The following is a 22,468-nucleotide window of genomic DNA, read 5'->3' as shown; positions in this document are numbered from 1 at the left end:
TGCATTGAGACACTACACTATTTCAAACATTTTCATACAAGACTCCAGTTGAAAGCAAAATCAGTATATATATAAATAAATAAATAAATAAATAAATAAATAAATAAATATATATATATATATATATATATATATATATATATATATATATATATATATATATATATATATATTCTAACTACAAGAAATATGAGATGAAATGCTGCCTCATTTGGCACATTGCATTAAGAGGTTAGTTATGCCTGCTTTATAATGCTTCATTTTCTTCTTCAGAAATATGTGCATTATCCTTAGTTGTTTCTTTTAGCTATCAGCTCCAGTATTTAATTGTATTACACCATATCACTCTATGATTTATCAAAAAGAAGATTGGTAAAGTGTATGTTTAATCGTGGTGTCTATAGAAATGTTTAATGTTATCTTAACCTTCAAGGTGTAGTTGAAACCAATGCAGTGTTGTTTATCTGAAACACCTATTAAATATATTTGAAGTACTTCATGCATGCCTGTGCATTCTGTTTCTAACTTCAATTTAATAGCCAATTTGGGTCACTGTTATTTCTTAAAATCATTCCAAGTATAAATAAATCTTCTATGGTTTACTCTTAGTTGTTCTAATAACAATAAAATTGTAATAGATACAAACTTGATACAATGGAACTTCATTATGCATGAATACCTCCAAACAAATGTGTAATCAACTGAATGTTTAACTTAACCACAAAGTTGTCTGAGTGGAAATAAATGTGTAAACCACCTTGACATCTATTGAAAATTACAATCACCACATGGTATAACAGGTCTATGGTATGCTCATGGTGTCATTCTTTGTTACATACACACACATATACACACATATGCATATCTCACTTCCTGTTCTAACCAGTGTGAAGTTCTTAGTCAGTTGTCATCAATTTCACCAACCACATTTTTACCAATATGGAGGCTGGTACCTTAGTTTGGTGTGCTGTATGAATTAATCTGATAGCTTTGTTGCAACTCTGTGGACTGTGGTTATTGAATTATACCTGCTATTTGGAAAATAAGTGGATTTATTAAATTCATCTATGGCCACCAAAATGTATCTTGTGAACATAAAAATATTTTATGTTACCACTCGTGACACTGTGGTCAAGCATGGCAGGTGAGACTGGATAAATGCTCTTTTCAAGCTGTGGACAACATTTGTCATTTTTATATTAATACAGTTGTTAAATTACCCGCAGTGTACCATGCCTGTACCATTTCTTTCATGTTGGCATCAATGTCCCTGGAGCAGGTGAAAGGGGTCAATAAGTAAAAGAATGGGACATCACCAAGTCATGTCATCGTGGGTTTCAAATCAAAGGTCACTGATTACTAGTGTTTAAGTACGGAATTAATCTTAATCCTCTTCCTGAACCATGAAGTCAAAGGAATGGTAGGATACTTATAAACCCTTTTGATGTAGTGATTAAACTGACCCCTTCTGACACATATTTTGAGCTTTTTAACTTCAAAGTTTTTTTCTGATCGTGATAGGTATTTTAATTTCGCAGGGGACTTCCCAAGAGAACGTAGGCTGGTTGTCAAGTCTTTCAAATCGAAGTGCATCCCACCCCTCCAGAGCCTCTGAGTGTATAAAATACTCCATTTGGAAAGATGACAGTGACAGTTTTGGATAAATGTATCTAAAAAAATCAATCATCTCTTAACCAAATCCATCTAAGCATTTCTTAGTGTACTAAATAACAGCCATCTTCTTAGTGTATTAAATAACAAATTTACTAGCTTATAAGCTGAGCCAAACTGTAAACAACAAAGATTCTTACCTGCCATATCATAATGCACCTGCAGATCAGAATCTATGTTATTCTACTGATTACTTCTAACAAACTGCATAGACCCAGATCTGCTGGTGCATTATGGGATGGCAGATCAGAGCGTTCAGTTATAAGTGAGTATATATGGTTCATTCTTTTACATGCACCTTGGGCATAGGTCAAAGGACAAAATCACAAGAAATATTTTTGTGAAGAATCATCTTAATGGGGATTAAATATGGTTAAAATATTTTGTAAATGATTTAAAACTAACAAGGCTTAGAAAAAGATTGCCTGGTGATTCATAATGGAAATGTCAATTACAATTTTCAGTATCAAATATGAAAATATCTTCTTAATTAGAATACATTTTCTTGCCAGTGAAAAAAAAATCTAAATCTTTTTTGCACTGTGGCTTTTGAAGCATAATGTCATAGAACTAGCTAGCACATTCCAAAAAGTCACAGTTGAACATTTATTAGAAGGACATGTATGGTTAAATCCTTACATTACCAAGGATGGAAAAGTATTACAAAACATGGGTTTAAAAAAAGATATATTTGTGAATGATTCTGTTAATCCAGATGGTTCCTTGATAAATTTTGATATTAATAAAAATTATATTTTCCATTAACATTAATTTTGTACATTTTCAAAGCATATTGGCAGCTAAAAAGTTGTGCAAAAATAAATTCATTATCAATCATAACTGTCTACAACAACCTTGTATATATAGTGTTGTGTATACCATTAAAGGAAATTAAAAAGAATGTAGATGTATTTATGAAAAAAGTATTAAAAGCAATGAAATATCAACTTCTTTAATAAAATGGAATTTGGATTTTGTCAATTTTGAATATAATGACTGGCATAAATTATTCTTGTTACAATCTGAAACTATTTGAATCATAGACGACTGCAGCTGAATCAATTACATGTATATAGAATCTTGGCTACAAACATATTTTTCAAAATACTGATTTCAAACAAACTCTGTTCTTTCTTGCAAGTCACATACACAGACAATATCTTATTTTTGTGGTATGAATTAACCAAAATGTATTTAAAAATAATATTTTACCATCAATAAAAAGTAAATGTAGCCACAAAGATAATTTGGGATTCATAAAATGACATTTTTCTTTGGAATTAATGACAAAACTCAGGATGATGATGCAGTTAATTGAATAATTCTGTATACAACATAGATATTTATCAACACAGATTTAACAGAGATTCCAATTTATCTCCAATGCAAAAGATTTATGGTTTTTAATTTTAACAAAAGTCCTCACAAAGTTTCATTATGCATAGTATTTATTTTTACCTAAGTTATAAACGCTTCAAAATTAAGATTTTAACCTATCCGAAAATTGATGTTTGTGGTTACTGATCCAAGTGTCGACTCAAAAACAAATGTTGTCTTTGACTGGAGTCCCTGAATCATTTCGGAGGAGAGGGTCAAGGATGGGTGGGAGTACTATTGATGTTCACATCCTACAGTTACATATAATCAAACTTGATAGCCATTAATACATTTACTCAGAATCATCATCATGATGAATTTCTTAACCCAAGAGGCCATTGGGGTTCCACAGATGACTTTACAATTAACCAATACTCTCCATCTTCCCTGTTTTCTACTGTCCTTTGGGAATCTCCAGATCTCATATCTGCCCACTCATTAATATTGTCTTCCCCACCTCTTTTTCTGTCTGCCTCTTCTACCGTGCCCTTGCACTGTGTCTTGCAAGATTGTTTTCGCCAATCCAGATCATCTTGAGACATGACCGTACCACTTTGCTCTTTTTTACAGTGGTCAAGAGGTCTTCAAAGGATCCGATAGTAGTGAAAGGGGTGAGATTAGCGTCAATGGAAATTTAACATTAACCACCCTGGGCGAGATTAGCGTCAATGGAAATTTAACATGGGCAAAAAACCCTGGGTAAGATTAGAGTCAATGGAATTTAACATTGGAGAAAGGAAAAAAAAGGAAATATTGAGATTAGCGTCAAAGGCTTTCGAACAATGGAAAAAAAAAAATATCGATTCTAGGGACAAAGGCAATTGAACATGGGGAATAGAGTTTGGGTCTGTCTAGGGACAAGGGGAATTGAACATGGGAACAAAGTGTGGGTTTGTCTAGGGACAAAGGGGAATTGAACATGTTAGAAAAAAAAAAACTACTTTAGGGACAAGGGGAATTGAACATGGGATTTTTTTTTTTTTTTAAATTTTTTTATAAAGGGGTAGGCAATTGAAAAGTCTATCTCTTTTCGAGAAATATGGCTGGCCCTGAAAAGGGCCTTTGGGTTTATGTTAATATTAATATTAACATAGACGGCATCTGTCACATCTTCTTCTTCTTAAACTCCTTCTAACTGCAGGTCCATACACAAGTACCCTCTTGAGGCATCCTTGTCTTTCTATGTAAACTCTTCTCATCCATAGACTAGTATCTGTCCTATCAACAACAGTCCATTTGGACCGGACATACATGAGCATGTCCATCCTAAACATCATGGAAGACACAAGGGTGGATGATTCAACTGTGGTCCACATCGTGAGGTGACGAGAACAGGTGAATCAATGCAGTGAACTGCGCTTATTTATAGGTAGAGGAAGGATTGAAACGGATTGAGTTCATTCACCAATCCGAACACACGTTACAAAATTCAATCAGTCCGCATCCAATCCGAAGAGAGCAGTCTGTGACGTCATGTGGTCTATATAGATTCGCCAGCGCCTGTGTGCTGTGAATCTATGCGACAGTGATTCAACATGACGGAAACTCAGAAAACGATCCATTGGGGTGCACCAGCAGTGGAGACCACCCAAGGGAACCCGGACTTACTTTCAGAAGAGGTACATTGGGATTTTGTGGATTTTCTTACCTCGCAAGAATTTGTTCCGGAACCTTCGTCTCATTCTTCATTACCGCAAGTGGAGAATTTTAGACAGAGACAGAAAGAAGAATTGGAGAAATTTATGCAACAACAAAAGGAAGCAGAACAAGCTTTTCTCCTACAGCAACAGCAACAGCAACAAGAAGAGGTAAGAAAAAAACAAGAAGAAGAAGTAGCAGCAAAGAAACAAGAGGGTGAAAATCAAACGGCTACGGTACTGTTGGACATTTTAGCGGAGTTAAGAAGTCTGAAACAAATGTATCAGACTTCTTTATCACGACCGAAGAGAATACGACCTTCCCGAGCTAAACACGCCAACCCTGTGACTAAGCCTATCGTACCACCCTTAGTGATTTCAACCCAATCATCATCATCAGAAGTAGGCCTCGGCCGTGGCAAAGGCTTAAGGCAGTTAAAGTTGATTGCTTAAACTCACCCCTACACCAAAAAAAGGCCCTTTTCAGGGCCACCCACTTCTCTCGAAAAGAGACAGCCTTTCAATTTGCCAATAACTCAAAAATCAACAAAAAAAAAAAACCATTTTACCATTATAGTACATGTCTGTGTATGAGTGCGTGAGTGTAGCTTCTTATTTTAAAATCAAAACTCAAAGACACTTACCTTATATAATTAACTGATTCTTTTCTCCATAGTTACAATCCAATTCACAATTCACAACAGAACACTTTATAAATTACATTCACTTCTTCTGTTTCTTTTTTTACTCTCTCTTTTTTTTCAATTTCTTCACCGTCACAGTCTTTTCCTCCTCTTCCTCCTCACTTTCTTCCCTTCTTCTTTTCTTCTCCCGTTTCTTTTTCTTCACCTGGCTGCTTTCTTCCTCTGAAGAATCTCTCTCTTCTTCTGAAGAATCCCTCTTTTCTTCTGACTCTTCTTGTTTCTTTTTTGGGCAATCTGGAGACCAATGTCCTTTTTCTTGACAATAATAACAGGTATCTTGACTTTTGTCTTTTCTAGCCCCGGTTTTTGTTCTTTTTTGACGGTCTGGACACTCTGAAGACCAATGCCCTTTCTTCTGACAGATATAGCAAGTATCTTGACTTTTATCTCGAAAGGAAGGAGAGTAGTCCGTGGGCTGGTCTGAAGAGAATTTTCTAATGACCCCTCGCAAAGCTCTGATGAAACGTTCCATCTGGGTAGTCTCTTCCATCGTTGTGCTCAGTTTGAGAGTGAAATGAATAGTGAAAGGACAAGACACACACTCTTTTTATATACGCTGGTTTGTCATGACTATAAATTAGTCTATGGTGTTTAAACTTGAGTCATTTGACGTTTTGCACTCAAGATGAAACGATCCTATTCATTCGAGAAGAAAGAAGAAGAAGAAAGTAAGAGGCAGAAACGTGATCTATCGCCTCGTACCAGAGCTGAAGTCTTGGCACAAATTCATGCCAGTGATTTTGAAGAGGACATGAGTGAACCAGAATCCGAACCCTCTAAACCAAGTTCACCACCCTTAGTTAACCCTGAAAAGTACTATTCCATTCGAGAGACGGAAAAGCGCTCCTCTAGAAAATTTAGAACCACGGCTTACACCTACACAGTGAAGTTTAAAGATTTCAAGTCCGACGTACCATTGGAGAAAGCAGAAGGGTTTATCACCGAGATGTGGGATTCTTTGCTCACTGCACTCAAGCGACAATGTCAACCCAAAGAAGACGATCGCTTGACACTATCCATAGATCACGACAGCTTGAAATCCCCTGTTTGGATCGAGTTTAGCAGACCCGCAGAACTAACCCCTTCCAAAGTCATGGACAAGATTCAACACGTACAACAATCTAATGACCAGTTTGACATCACCGATGGTAAAGCCACACTGAAAATGGCCCACGTCTCTCCTCCTCAAGGGACCGGACAACGCAATAAGGTGTTATTGGTGAACGACCTTCGCAGCACCAAAAAGAGTCTCGTCCAAATTAACAACCCTCAAGACCAGATGTGCTTAGCCCGAGCCATCGTGGTGGGACGAACCTATGCCAACAAGAACGACACGGCAGAATGGAAAAGAGCCTTGAAAACTATTCAACAATCGGACCGAGCCAAACAACGAAACGAAGCAGAACTCCTGTTGAAACAAGCCGGCCTGTCCAAAGACACACCCTGTGGCATTCCTGAAATGCAAAAATTGCAAGATGTCCTAGCTCCACGCTACACCTTGAAAGTGCACCCTCAAGAAGTGCGTGGGCCTCTGTTGTTTCGAGGGAAAGACTTTAAGGACGGAAAATACATTCATGTCTATTCTCACGATGACCATTTCGATACCATTACCACTATCACTGGATTCCTGGGATACAGTTATTACTGTGAGAAATGTGACTATGGCTATAACAATCGAGAGCAACACAAACACTGCGGATGGAAATGCTCAGGATGTTTGGCCTCTCCACCCTGTCTGAGTGAAGGACAAGAAAGAGTACATTGTCCTGCTTGTCTGCGCACGTTTGTCAGCCCTGCCTGTTACCAACAACATCTAAAGACGCAAGGGTCACAGCAGAAATGTGCTTGTCAACTGCTGAGACTGTGCCCTACGTGTCGACAAGGCCTACGTACCAATAATGCCAAGGCACACGTATGTTCAGGAAAGAAAAAATGTCACATTTGTCACCACATCGTGGACTTGAAACACGAATGTTATGTGCAAAAATACCAACCCCCACCAGAGAAAGAGGACGGTCACAAGAAGAAAGGCAATTTCATCTTTTTCGATTTCGAATGCATGCAAGAGACTGGCATTCACATTCCTAATTTCTGCGTGGCTCATCGAGCGTGCGAGAAGTGCATTCAAGAACCTATCTTCAGTCATAGCCCTCACTGCAGCAAGATTCCTGGAGGGCGTGAAAAAATCTTTCGAGGACCGAACACGTTAGCCGATTTTGCCCAATGGGTCTTAGATCCCATCGACAAGACGTGGAGCCAAGAGGACATCGAACGTTTAGGAGATTGTCATCGTCATGCCACAGTGATGGCTCACAATTTCTCCAGATACGATGGACAGTTTCTTCTCAGATACTATACGGAACAAGGCACCGAACATCCTAAAGTCACTTTGAACGGAGCCAAAATCATTTTCATGCAAGTGGGACAATTGCAGTTTAAAGATTCAATGAGCTATTTGGCCATGCCTTTGAGTCGAATGCCTAAAACGTTTGGAATGACAGAAATGGCTAAAGAATACTTTCCACACTTTTTCAATACTGAAGCCAATCAACATGCCGTTCTACCCCATTTGCCTGAGGCTCACTATTACGACCCCGACAACATGCGTACCGAACAACGAGAAGCTTTCTACGCTTGGTACCAGACTCACGCCTCCAACCCTTTCGACTTTCAGGAAGAAATGCTAAAGTATTGTCGTTCCGACGTGGACATTTTACAGCGTTGCTGTGGAAAATTTCGAGAACTGTTCATGGAACACGGAGGGGTCGATCCTTTGAAAGAAGCTTGCACCATTGCCAAAGCGTGTTCCTTAGTGTATCGACAATGATTCATGCCTGAAAACAACGTGGCTGTCATCAGTCCTCAAACGACCCACTATGTCAAACGTCAATACTCGGTCAAAGTCCTACGTTGGTTACATTACTTGTGCGACAAGGAAGACAAATGGATTCAGCATGCCCGCAACGGAGGAGGCGAAAAGACCATCGGAACGTATTCGGTCGATGGCTGGGACTTAGAAAACCCCAAGATCGTGTACGAGTTTAACGGTTGCTTATTTCACGGATGTCCCGTCTGTTACCCTGATCGTAGCACTAAAAATCAGTTTTTACAACGAACCATGGAAGACTTGTACCAGGACACTTGTCAGCGACGCCTAAGGTTAGAACAGCAAGGATACCAAGTGGTGGAAATGTGGGAACACGAATACGATCACCGTATGAAAACCGATCCCGAGTTTAAACGTGCCATGGAAAGTTACAAGCTGATGGACCCCCTAAACCGGAGGGATAGTTTGTACAGAGGAAGGACCAATGCCACCTGTTTGCTGTACCAAGCCGACGAAGAGAAGGAGAAGAAATCAAATACTTGGACGTGCGTTCGTTGTATCCTGACGTGTGCAAATATTGTCCCTTTCCTGCAGGGCACCCACAATTGTTCACGGAACACATCGACCTGAAAAACATTCGACAATACGAAGGCTTGATCAAGTGTAAAGTTTTGCCTCCCACGAACCTATACCATCCTGTCTTACCTCACCATTGTCAAGGCAAACTGATGTTTCCATTGTGTCGTACTTGTGCCGAAACGTGCAACCAAGACCAACCTTGTCAGCACACCCAGGAAGAACGGGCCTTGACAGGAACCTGGATCAGCGTAGAATTGTTCAAAGCTCTGGACATGGGATACCAACTGTTAGAAGTGTACAAAATTTGCCACTTTCCCAAGACACAACAATACCACAAGGGTGACCCCAGTCAGAAAGGCATTTTCGCCGACTACGTGGATGCCTTTTTGAAACTGAAGCAAGAAGCCAGCGGCTATCCTTCCTGGTGTCACACTTCCGAAGACGAAAAGACATTCAAAGAGAAATACTATGAACAAGAAGGCATCTCTTTAGACCACATCGAGAAAAACGAAGGCAGGCGGTCGTTTGCCAAAGTGATGTTAAATTGCTTGTGGGGTAAAATGGCAAAACGACCGTGTTTACCCAAGACGGAATATTTGACAGAACCTTCCCGCTACTTTCAGATGATTCACGACAAAACCAAATACATGAAACACGTGGACGTCGTTCGCGAGGATTTGATCTTGGTCAATTACGAAGAAGATCTGGACTTTGTACAAGACGACCCCTTTGGAAATGTCATCATTGCGGCTTATGTGACAGCTCATGCTCGCTTAAAATTGTATGAAGCTTTAGAACTGTTAGGGGAACGTGTCCTGTACTTTGACACGGACAGTTGCATTTACATCCATCACCCGAGTCAACAACACCCTGACATCGAAGGAGACCGTTTAGGAGCCTGGACAGACGAACATCCCGACGACAAGATTCTAAGTTTCGTCAGTGGTGGTCCCAAAAATTACGGCTACAAATACCGGGACCCACAAGGAGAATTGCACACGACGTGTAAAGTGAAAGGATTGACTCTGAATTATCGTACCAGTCGTGTGGTGAACTTTGGGGTATTGAAAGAAGCCTTGCAATCGGGAGAGGATGCAAACTTTAAAGTGACCACCTATCAACCGAACAAAATTGTACGTTTACCCACTCACCACATCGTCAGTCAACCCTTGGAAAAAGTCTATCAAATCGTGTACCAGAAGCGAGTGGGACTTTCCAATCATTTCACCTTACCGTATGGACACGTGGGTATTGGTCTGTATATAAAAAGGAACCCTAGGCAAGATCGATAGTTCATTGTGACTACCAAGACCGAGCAAACAAGATGAATACTTTCAGAGAGACACAAAACAAGTTTAGACAGGCACAATTCAAGTGTGGGGCTTCTGAAGTGGAATGCGATTGTGAGCCTTGCGACTTTTCAACCTGTGTTAGTGACGGTGCCAGAAGAACCCGTCACCCAGGACGGGACTGTTGTGGACAGGCCTCAAAGACCCTTTCGGGAGGACACTTGTGTGACCTTACCCCCTACTACAGAACTGGTTAGAACATTACCCAAAACATGTTGTACAGACACTTGTGTTTATTCCACGTTAATGGTTTTCATGTGCCTTTTATCCTTATACTTAAGCCTTTGGCTTTTATGTATTTTTGTCTTTCGTATTCATGTTTGAAACATTCAATAAACGTGTTCTGAAAAAAAGTATATAAACTCTTGTCTTGTTTGTTTTCGTGTCACAAGTGACATTTCTCACACTATGGCTACCTCTGCTGTCTCTGCTCCCTCTTCCTCCACTGTCAAAGTCATCGACGAACACTTAGATCGTGCCAGTTGGGAGGCTTTGTATCTTCACCATCCCTTTAACATGCTCACTGCTGGACCTAGCGGTTCAGGCAAAACCGAATTTGTCAAACGTTTGATCGAACATAAACATCATTTGATCGATCGACCACCTCAGCGGATTGTGTGGTGTTACAAAGAGTGGCAATCGGCGTACAGCCTCTTGCGAGAAAGTCAAGGCGATTCCATCGTGTTTGTGGAAGGCATTCCTAAAGAAGACGACGGCATCGTCTCTGACTTCCGTCAAACCCATTTGGTCATTTTCGACGACATGTTAGGAGAAGATGAAGAAATTAAACTGTGGTTTACGTGCAAAGGGCATCACCGTAATGCCAGTGTCGTTTACATCACCCAAAATTTGTTTCAACAAAGTAAAGCCCATCGCACCATCAGTCTCAATGCGCATTACGTGGTCTTGTTTAAAAGCCCTCAAGATAAATTGCAAGTGCAAGTCTTAGGAAAACAGTTAGGAACGCCTTGGCTGACTCAGGCGTACGACGATGCCACTCAAACTCCACACGCCTATTTACTCATCGATTTGAAACCTACGACCCCCGAGGATTTGCGATTTCGTACCCACTTGTTTCACCACTGGTGTCAAGATGGAGGGCCTGTCCTGTACACGTCTCCGTCCTCGACTTCATTTCACTCCACATAAAAAAATCTATAAAAACCTCAGACCCTTTTTCGCCTGTCTCACTCACAGTGCGAACATGACGTCCCTTTAGTCGCATCTTCCCATCAAATTGATTCGTGCCTTGTATGGCATCAGCCGAGAAAAAAATCCACAAATACGAGCTCGTGTCTTAGAAGCTAGTCTCAAAGAAGTCTTACGATGGTTCACGGTGACGGCACGTCAAATACTCCAAGGAATCATTCAGATTCCTCATCAAACCAAACGTTTTTTCGATCGAAACAAAGTCGCTTTGGTCCAACTGGCCGATCCCCGCATCGACACTCAAACCTAAAAACAAATCATTTTGAAACCTGGAGGGAGTGGTACTCTAGGAGGGGTCATCATTCGCTCACTCTTAAGATGGGATCCTAATGCCCCCAAAGTTATCCCCAAGAAAAAAGTCCAACGAAGCCCCAAGAAGAAAAAGAAAAAGACCAGGTCCCCAAGAAGAACTTCTCCAGTGGCGGGACCCTCCTCTTACCAGACACCACCCCGGGAAAAGAAAAGAAGCCCCCGGAAAAAGAAAAGTCCACAGAAGAAAACTAGTCGCAAGAGAGGCACTTCGGCCAGGACGCAACCTTACACCCGCAAACCATGACCTGCCACGGCGGTGACAGCATCTCCGGCAACCTCAAGTTCATCCACTTCTCCGTTGATCACACCAAGAACTGAAGAGTACTTGGAGACGTTGATCACACCAAGAACTTCTCCGTTGATGACCCCAAAAAGAACTTCCCCAGTGGCAGGACCCTCCAATTTAGTGGCAGTGGCTGCTGCTCACAAAGTACCTTCTCCCAAAATCAAAGTCCATGAAAGATCGGGTATGTTACAAAGTTTACTGGATTTGTCCAAGCAAGAACTGGCTCGATTTAGTCCGTTACGTACCCCTCCACGACGTGTCATGCCTGTCCTCAAACTGATACGCCGTAAAGACAATCAGTGGCGACGCGTTCCAGTATAAAAAAGACCTGTGACCAAGTCGGGGGTATCAGTGTTTTTTTGTGCTCCTGAAGACTCAAAGATGTCACCCTCCAGAAAACCCCAAGGAAAGAAAAGAAAAGGACTACCACCACGTTTAGTCAAACATGGGGACATGTTATCTGTCCTGTCCAAAGCTTCTTCATCTCTACGAAAAAAACTCATTCAATCGGCCTCCAAAGAGGTCATCGATACCGTGTGCGAATATTGTTTGAATGTTTTGAAAGGCACGATCCCTTTGTCCAAACGCCAGAAACAATGCTTAAGCAAACATCGTCACGTTCTTCGCCAAATGGTTCGAAAGAAAATTCCCATTCGTCAAAAGAAGAAGATGTTGGTCCAACGTGGAGGCATTTTGCCTCTCTTGTTAGGCCCCATACTGAAAGGAGTCTTGGGAACCATGTTGGGAGGACTGGTGGGAGCAAGATAAAAAGGCCCTCGGAAGTCCCAAGATCTCAGAATTGACCCCTGACAACCCTATGGAAGGACGAAAACTAGCTTTAGTGCCTTACAAACGATGGATGGAATACCATCGGTGGCAAGAACAACGCACCCCACATTTACCTCCCAATCCCCATTTGAGCGAGATGTCCCAGTTACAACATGAATTGCAGTCCTTAATGGATCGCCAAGATTTGTCCGAAACAGAAAAATCGCAAAAGTACGGTCAACTCTTGCAACGACTGCAACTCTTTCACCAGAAAGCTTTAGACGAAACAGCTCTACCCACTCTGAAAGATTTTAAGACCTTGATGAAAAGTCCAGCACCATCACCAGTACCAGTACCAGTACCACCACTACCAGTGACCAAGACAGAAAAAGGAGAAGAAGAAGAAGAAGGGTTTCAAACTCCACCAGAAAAAGTACGCAAGTTAACAACACCACCTACCTCCAGAATTGGATGGATTAAAAAGATGATGGCCACCCCTTCTTCATCACAAGAGAAAAAGAAAGTGAAGACAGAAGTGAAACAAGAACCAATATCCCCCGCTCAGATATCCTCCTCTTCAACCCCTATTGCTGGTCGCACACGCAAAGCATTGCAATCCAAGAAAGTACCCCAAGAGAAAAAGAGTAGCATCTTCCAAGAGTGGGTGCCTTATTAACACACCAACCAACACAAAAAATGGAAAAAGTCTTAGCCAGCATTTACTACGATCCCTCGCATCCTGCAGGTTACACAGGAGTTCAAAAATTGTATCGTGCTGCCAAAACGCGACTGAAAAGTCTCCGTTTACCTCAAGTGCAACGATGGTTACAAGAACAAGCTACCTACACTTTACACAAACCCATTCGACGCAAGTTTGCCAGAAGTCACACCCGAGTGGAAGGCATCGATCATCAATGGCAAGCCGATTTAGCCGATGTCTCTCATTTGGCCAGCTACAATCGTGGCTACAAATATTTGTTTTGTGTCATCGACGTCTTTTCCAAATTTGCCTGGGTCGTGCCCTTGACTTCCAAATCGAGCAGCGAGTTAGTGCGAGCCCTGCAACGAGTGTTGAAACAAAGCGGTCGTCACCCTCTTCGATGGCAAACGGACAAAGGCACCGAATTTCTGAACCAAGCTTTCCAAAAAGAATTAAAGAAACGTGACATTCATTTTTTTACCACCGAGAATCCTGAAACCAAAGCCAGCATCGTGGAACGTTTTCAACGCACTTTGAAAAAACGCATGTGGAAATATTTTACGCATCACCACACTCTGAAGTACATCGACATCTTACCGCACCTGGTGCAAGCGTACAACCAATCTTACCATCGAAGCATCGGACGTGCCCCGCAAGACATGACTCCGGACAACGAAGTGTTGGTGTTTGAGCGTCTGTTCGGTACGTCCCCGACGAGGGCTGTCCCCAAGAAAAGTGGAGAGTTGGCCGTAGGAGATTGGGTGCGCATTGGCAAAACCAAATGCACTTTCGACAAAGGTTACTTACCTAACTGGACGACCGAATTGTTTCGCGTCACTGGACGAGTGCATGGCCGTCATCCTGCCATCTATAAATTGGAAGACATGAACGGAGAAGTGGTCAAAGGAACGTTTTATTTGCCCGAGTTACAATGTGTGACCAAAAAAGAAGACGACGTGTACGACATCGAAAGCATTCTCGATTGCAGAACCCGTAAAGTGGGTAAACGACGTGTCAAAGAAGTCAAAGTACGTTGGAAAGGATATCCGCCCAGTTTTGATTCTTGGATCGACGCTTCGCAAGTCATCGACTATAAAAAGAAGTGACCATCATGCCCTTTCACACAGACGCAGCTATGTCGACCACTCCTCCTTCACCTAGTTCTTCTGTGCAAGATTTACAAAAACAACCCTTGTGGGTGTGGTGTGGAGAACGTGTGCCTAAAACGCAAATCATCTTTTTCTGCCAAATCTTCGTGGTGTATTGTGTCATCGGTGCAGCCATTGCCAATTTGAGTTTGCAACACGGAGACAAACAATTGTGGACCATTTTATTGAGCAGTTGCATCGGTTACCTGCTTCCCAATCCCTCCCTGAAATTCTCCTCGAACGGGAACCACGGGAACCTTGTGTCCAGTGCCAGTGCCAGTCACCATTCCAACAACAACCACAACCAGAACCCCATTTTGGGTGGAGACACGCCTCTGACATCCACTAACCCCTCGGACAGCCACAGAACTCTGGAATTATGAGTCACGAAAACCAATTTTACTTAACCTTACCCAGTGACAGTTCCATGGAGGTGTTTCCCCACAACACGTTGTGCTGTTACACAGCTAAATTACCTCAAGCCATCCAGTTAGATCACGAAGCCCATTGGGAAGTGGCTTTAGTAGAAATGATTCACCCTACACAAATCCAAAACATCACCGAAAAGCAAAACACTTATGAGGTCGAAATCATGAACCAACAATTACAAGAAGCCATGAATGACATCAGGTTTTCAGGGGACACAAGACCATCCAACAATTCACCCTTCAATATCTACACCTTGAAAATTCTGGCAGGGTTTTATTTTAGTGGCCAACATTTGGTGGACACCATTACTTCCAGGTTTGAGTTCGCCTTTGGCAAAGCCCTGAACAGAGTCAAAAAAAGTGTCACCCTGGAGTACCAAAAAGTGGCTCGTCGCTTACTGATGAAATTTCAGGATACCCAAACGTTGTCCATCAGTTTTAATCATGACTTGTTTGATATTTTAGGTGGAGACACAAAAATGGCTCCAAATTTTAAACCGAAGATCAACAGCAATACGGAATTTTACAAGTTTTTTCGATTCCCTGTAGAACTGAACCAAGGACTGAATTTGATGTTCGTGTACTCCGATGTGGTGGAGTATAACGTGGTGGGACACACCTCTGTACCGTTACTGCGTGTCATTCCTTTCAAAGTGGATAGTACCACGACCAGTGACCAGGAAGGTGGAAACACCTATCACGTCCACCGGGAATTTGTGCATCCTCTTTATTTGCCTGTCAGCAAGTCGTATTTGGACACGGTCAACATTGCTATAAAAGGAGACTTGGGACAAAATATTCCATTCACCAAAGGAAAAGTCACGGTGAAACTCCATTTTCGAAAACGGTTCTCTCACGACTCGTAAGTCATGTATCCAGTGTATCGAGGGGTTGCACGACAGCGAGGACACGGTTTAGGAGATATGTTAAAATCGGCCTTTTGTTCGGTGGCCCCGGTGTTGAAACCGATGGTGACACGTGGATTGCACGCCTTGAAAGATGCGGCACTGACACAAGGCAAAGAATTTCTCCAAAATGTCATCATCGACAAACAAAACCCTAAAGAAGCCTTCATGAGGGCAGGCAAAAATGTCTTGCTGCAAACGGGTAAAGACCTTTTGGGCCGACAAGACACACCTATAAATGCCCTGCACGCTACGGAGTCAAGCATTCAGCAAGGACAAGGCAGAAAGAGACGACGAAGAAAACACCCTTTCTCCAGACTTCAAGCAAGAAAGGCCAAGAAAAGAAGAACCGTTCGAGACTTAGACGTTTTCAATTATTGAGACACTGCAACAAAAAAATGATGCACCGAGAGTCTTGCGCCTGTTCCAAGACGGAACTGGATCTGTTTGCCATGCCACCCACCATGATGACCATGCAAGAATCCCAATGGGTGGAATTTCATCCCATCTCCTCATTGACTGATTCCGCTCCCATCGAGTTTGAAATCAAGGGACAGCCCGAAGATTACATCGATCTGAATAGCAGTTACTTGTACATGAAAGTCAAAGTTCTAGATAAGGATGGAAATGCTATAGACACCGAGCCAGTAGCTTCCGTCAACAATTTCATGCATTCCTTGTTCAGCTCAGTGGACTTGTACTTGAACAACAAACTGGTTAGCAGCAGCATGGATACTTACCCTTACCGTGCCTACCTGGAAAATCTCTTGACGTACGGAATAGACGCCAAGAACACTCATCTCAATGCCTGCGTGCTATGGGAACCTGACGAAGCAGGCGAATTTGATAAAACAGGTCTTGAAGCTGACCCCAAATCAAAAACAACCACCAATGAGGGATTTGTAGAATGAAGAAAGAGAATCATAGGACCCAACCAAAGTTTAGAACTGATGGATCGTTTGCATTTGGACATGTGGTTGCAAGAAAAATATTTGCTGAACGGGGTGGATGTCCGCCTGAGACTGAATCGGAGCAGTACCGCTTTCCATTTATTGGCTGATGCTGGCGAGTACAAAACCAAAATCCAAGAAGCCAGACTCTACGTACGTCGTGTGGAAGTGTTACCTAAAGTAGGTAACGACATCAGTCAGACGTTGAGCAGAACGACCGCCAAGTATCCGATCCGACGCGTAGAAGTGAAAACTTTCACCATTTCTAGGGGACAGCGATCCATGATTGAAGATCATCTGTTCCAAGGACAGCTACCCAAACGTTTGATCCTTGGTATGGTCTCGAATGAAGCCTTCAACGGAGCTATCACTAAAAATCCTTTCAACTTTCATCACTTCAATGTGTCCAAGATTGAAGTCAGTCGCGATGGCAAGACCTTGTGTACCCGACCTTTCGAACCTGACTTTGAGAAGAAGAATTACTTGAGATCGTACTTGTCCTTTACAAAGCCACGGGACAGTTAGGAACCAACACCAGTCACGGCATTATGTACGACGATTATGACGGAGGCTATGCTTTGTGGGCTTTTGATTTCACTCCAGACCAAGGCAGCGACGAGGGACATTTCCACCCTATAAAATCCGGCCAGATTCGTGTGGAAATTCAGTTCGGAAACAGAATCGGTGATGATGATGTAACGTTGAACGTCATCCTGTATGCAGAATTCAATAATACCATAGAAATCAACAGTTTGAGAGAAGTCATTCTAGATTACTAGAAGCCATGGAAGACTGTTATCCCTCTTTACCTAGTGGAGAACCTTTGAAGATGGAATGTGAGGAGACCGTGGAAGGAGAATCCCAACACAAAGATGAAAAGGACATCGTGATCAAGTCGAGATGGCCAGAACAAGAACAGCAATTGGTCTCCTACTGTGCTACATAACTGGCAGACACAATTACGACATGGATGAAGCATGATTACTATGGATGTCAAAACATCAGTCAAGAAGAAAAATTCAACGAATATCTGGACGAAGCTTGGAGTCTGTTTAAAAAAGACGTGTTACGTTTGTGGTATAAAGACTTGCGTGAACATTTCTGTCCTCCATTAACGACTCGAGACATCCATTACATCAAAACCCTCTTTGACAAATTCAAAGAGAAAGTCGAGATCGAAATTGATCACTTATTATCAGCAAAAGAACATTTAGTGACTTATTTTGATCGTGATTTTTCTAGAAACGATGAGAAAGTAAATCGTTGATTTTGTGACTAGTATGCTTATTTTGTTGTCTTAAGCTAGGAAACGTAGTGTCCATCCATGACTCAATGACTTGCAACAGTGGAAATCACAATTTCATTCACAACTTTGCCAACAAAGTTTAAAGTAGAGTGTAAATTGAAAAAATGTTTGATGTTATATTGTTGGATTATTGTTAAAAAATGTTAGAGTTGTTGGTTAGTGTTAAGTGATTTTTGAATAAAAAATGATGTGTTTTGAAAAAAATGCCTTTGTGATTTGTTTGGCTATAAGAATGTTTGATTCATGCTCTTTGACTTATTACTATCCCTCTCATGACACTCATTGAACATTGCGGCTCGAAAACCGTGGAGGGATGTTTTCCTTCACGTCCGCGCTTTGACTTTAAGAACCGGGTTGTCTCCAGTCCAACCATCCATTGTCGACTCATCCTCCTACGAAGATGTGCTCCAAACTAGCTAAGCTAAACGAAGCCTACGTGAATTTGCATAGGGTCAGACACAGTCTGATACCAAAGCCAGAAGAGATAGAGAATATGAGAATGCTAAAAGTCACTGAAGACTTGATAGAAGAACTCTTCAGAGAAGAAGTGAACAGGGAGAAAGAAGAATGGACAGAGAAGTACAGACTTCAGAGACAGCAGCAACAACAACAACAGCAGCAGCAACAGCAGCAGGAACCGGAACCTGAGAGAGGCTTTGTCGATTGTCGTATCAACACCAAAGAGTTCTTCTTCTCTTTCCGAAGAAGCAGACCCATCGCCAGAAAGTCTATCCTCAGAGGACATCGCATTCTTAGAAACTAAAAGATTGCCATAGCAAACAAAAAAAAAACAGCCCTTTTCAGGGCTACCCCAATACTCTAGAAAAGAAATAACAATCAATTTGCCAATGTGTGTAGGTAGAGTAGTGTGAATATAAACACTAACTCTTTTTTATAGTGTGAGGGTATGTGTTTGTGTGTTTGTGTTTGTAACATCTCACGTACGTTGGTGTGGATAGTAGATTAAGATCATGGTTTTTTTGGCTGTTTGAGGTGTGGGGAGAATAGATTTGGGGGGTTTGATTGAATTGCTTTGCGTATGTGAATAGTATATTGGAGTGATTAATGACAAAAAATTTTAGAATAGGAATGGGTAGTATAAAAAAGTGAGTGAGTGTTTCTTTTAGGTCCGCGCGTTGTTTTTTGGTCATGATCTAGGTAAGATCAATTTTATGTTTTTTAGGGGGATGTTTTCCTTCATGTCCGCAGTTTTAGTATAAATTGAAACTCGTTCGGCAGTCCAGCTACCCTTGTTGATTGATCAACACCAGAATGAACACGAGACTGGCGAAACTGTTGGAACTCCATGTTCATCTGGAATATGCCAGGCGCCTGTTGACCGAACTGGCCGCGGAGGCCATTGTGGAAGAAGGAAGGATGAGAGAGGAGGAGGAAAGAAGAAATAAAGAAGAGGAGGAGAGAAGATACAAAGAAGAGGAGGAAAGAAGATACAAAGAAGAGGAGAGAAGATACAAAGAAGAGGAGGAGAGAAGATACAAAGAAGAGGAGGAGGAATAGGAGAAAAGAAGAAGAAATTTCAGAATCCCAGAAACCGAAAATTGGGATTCTGAAGCCACATATCCTGCCTCTGCTCTCTCCCCCAAAAAAGTAAAAAGCAACTGGGGAACAAGATGTGTATGTGGCGCCAGGCCTGGAAGGTGCCACCATTAACCAGGTGTCCATGAAGTTCAAAAAAAAACAGCCCTTTTCAGGGCTACCCAATACTCTAGAAAAGAAATAACCATCAATTTGTCAATGTGTGTGTGTGTGTGTGTGTGTGTGTGTGTGTGTGTGTGTAGGTAGAGTAGTGTGAATATAAACGCTAACTCTTTTTTCATAGTGCGAGTGTATGTGTTTGTGTGTTTGTGTTTGTAACTGCTCACGTAAGTTTGTGTGAATGGTAGATTATGGGTTTCTTTATTGTTTCTTAGCGTATGTGAAGAGTATAGTTTGGGTTTTGTAACCGCTCACGTACGATTGTGTGGATAGTAGATTATGGATTTTGTTTATTGTTTCTTAGCGTATGTGGAGAGTATAGTTTGGGTTTTGTAACCGCTCATGTACGATTGTGTGGATAGTAGATTATGGATTTTGTTTATTGTTTCTTAGCGTATGTGGAGAGTATAGTTTGGGTTTTGTAACCGCTCACGTACGATTGTGTGGATAGTTGATTATGGATTTTGTTTATTGTTTCTTAGCGTATGTGGAGAGTATAGTTTGGGTTTTGTAACCGCTCACGTACGATTGTGTGGATAGTAGATTATGGATTTTGTTTTAATGATTTGCGTGTGTAAATAGTAGATTTGGGGTTTGTTTATTGTTGCTTCACTTATGTGGATAGTATATTATATGAAATGAGAAAAGTAGGGGATGTTTTCTTTCACGTCCGCACGATGTTAGGTCATGATCTAGGTAATATCAATTTTATGTTTTAAGGGGATGTTTTCCTTCACGTCCACGCTTTTCATATAAGAACCCACAGTATTCGTCGTTCAAACCATTCTACAGAGAAGATGGCTTCGAACCACCTCGATAAATTTCAAACATTGCAAGACATCCTTGACAATTTGGGCATGATAGAACAAATGCTAGTATGACTCAATGAAGACCACTATTCTTATAGTCCGCATAGAGTAAAAATGGAGATTAACAACTTAAGAAAAGCAAAGGACATGATAAGTGGTGTGATGAAGGAAATAAAGGAGGAGAAGGAGGATGAAGAGGAAAGGATAAGAATAAGAAAATGGAATGAAAAAATTGAAAAAGAAGAAGAAAATGAGAAGAGGAAGAAAGAAGAGGAGGAGGAAGAGAAGAAAGAAGAGGAGAAAAAAAAGAAGAAAAAGAGTGTAGGTGAGAAAATAATAAGTTGGTGGAGAAAAAGAAGAAATTAGAAGCAGAAGAAGAAGAAGAAACCAAAGGCCCTTTTCAGGGCCAGCCATATTTCTCGAAAAGAGAATGACTTTTCAATTGCCTACCCCTTTATAAATTTTTTTTTTTTAAAAAAAATTCCATGTTCAATTCCCCTTGTCCCCAAAGTAGTTTTTTTTTTTCTAACATGTTCAATTCCCCTTTGTCCCTAGACAAACCCACACTTTATTCCCATGTTCAATTCCCCTTGTCCCTAGACAGATCCAAACTCTATTCCCCATGTTCATTTGCCTTTGTCCCTAGAATCGATATTTTTTTTTTCCATTGTTCGAATGCCTTTGACGCTAATCTCAGTATTTCCTTTTTTTTCCTTTCTCCAATGTTAAATTCCATTGACGCTAATCTTACCCAGGGTTTTTTGCCCATGTTAAATTTCCATTGACGCTAATCTCGCCCAGGGTGGTTAATGTTAAATTTCCATTGACGCTAATCTCGCCCAGGGGGTGTTTGTAATGCTAATTCCCATTGACGCTAATCTCACCCCTTTCACTACTTCCGATGCCTCTTTGTAGGTTAGATGCCCAAGATCTTGTGGCAGCATCTCATTTCAAAGGTCTGAATCCTTCTAGATCTGATGTGAGCATCCATGTTTCACTAGCATACAAAAAGATGGATATGACAATCAAGCACATCAGCCATACATGTCTTTTGGAACCACAGACTCCGGTGTTTGGAACCATAAACACTGTTGGGATCTTTCCATATTGATCTCAACCTTGTTATTGCTGCTGTTGTCTGGGCAATCCTACAAAGTAGTTCTAGTTTGTAGACCTCATCTGTGATAATTGATCCCAAGTACTTGAAGCTTGTGACTCTTTCCAGCTTCTGTCCACTGACCTTTATTTCTGCACTGATGCCAATGGTGTTGATTGGAATCAGTTTGGATTTTTCTGCGATAATCTCCATAAAGTATCCTGTGGAGGTTGTGTTAAGGTGTTCAATATGCGTGAAATTTGCAAAACGACTTGCCATTTCTCCCTGTGACGTGCCCTATTTTCATATTCTGGTCAGCTGTGGTCAAACTGTACAATAGCTAAAGATTGGTCTTAAATAAACAATCAAGAAAGCCAGCGCAACTAATTAAAAGTTAATCCTTATCAATGCAACGAATTTTGTGGAAATGACTGGCCCTCTGCCGAAATTAAAATAAATGACATTTACACCATTGTGTGTTATTCAAGCACCAGCAATTTATTGGCAAATAAAGGATTCCCAATTTTGTTGAACAAAAGGTACCAAACAGCCACCCTCATGTTACCATACATGTGGCAACTATTTTCCCCTCTTTGTATATCCAACCTTATTCCCTTACTGTCAACTCGTAAAGCATTTAGTATTGTTTATTATAAAACTTAGATTCTAAATTAGTTTTTTGAGGACACAT

The 22,468-nt window shown here is 41.3% G+C and overlaps 1 protein-coding gene across 3 annotated transcripts in view; it reads right to left on the bottom strand.

The window, feature by feature from the left end:
• Nucleotides 1-22,468, bottom strand: part of LOC149773188 (baculoviral IAP repeat-containing protein 8-like) — a 50,437-nt gene that overhangs the window by 26,113 nt on the left and 1,856 nt on the right. The gene's annotated exons all lie outside the window — the stretch shown is intronic.

This window comes from Sinohyriopsis cumingii, unplaced genomic scaffold (assembly GCF_028554795.1).
Source record: "Sinohyriopsis cumingii isolate HCF-2022 unplaced genomic scaffold, ASM2855479v2 utg000837l, whole genome shotgun sequence".
NCBI lineage: Eukaryota > Metazoa > Mollusca > Bivalvia > Unionida > Unionidae > Sinohyriopsis > Sinohyriopsis cumingii.
This window is presented reverse-complemented; position numbering and strand designations above follow the sequence as displayed.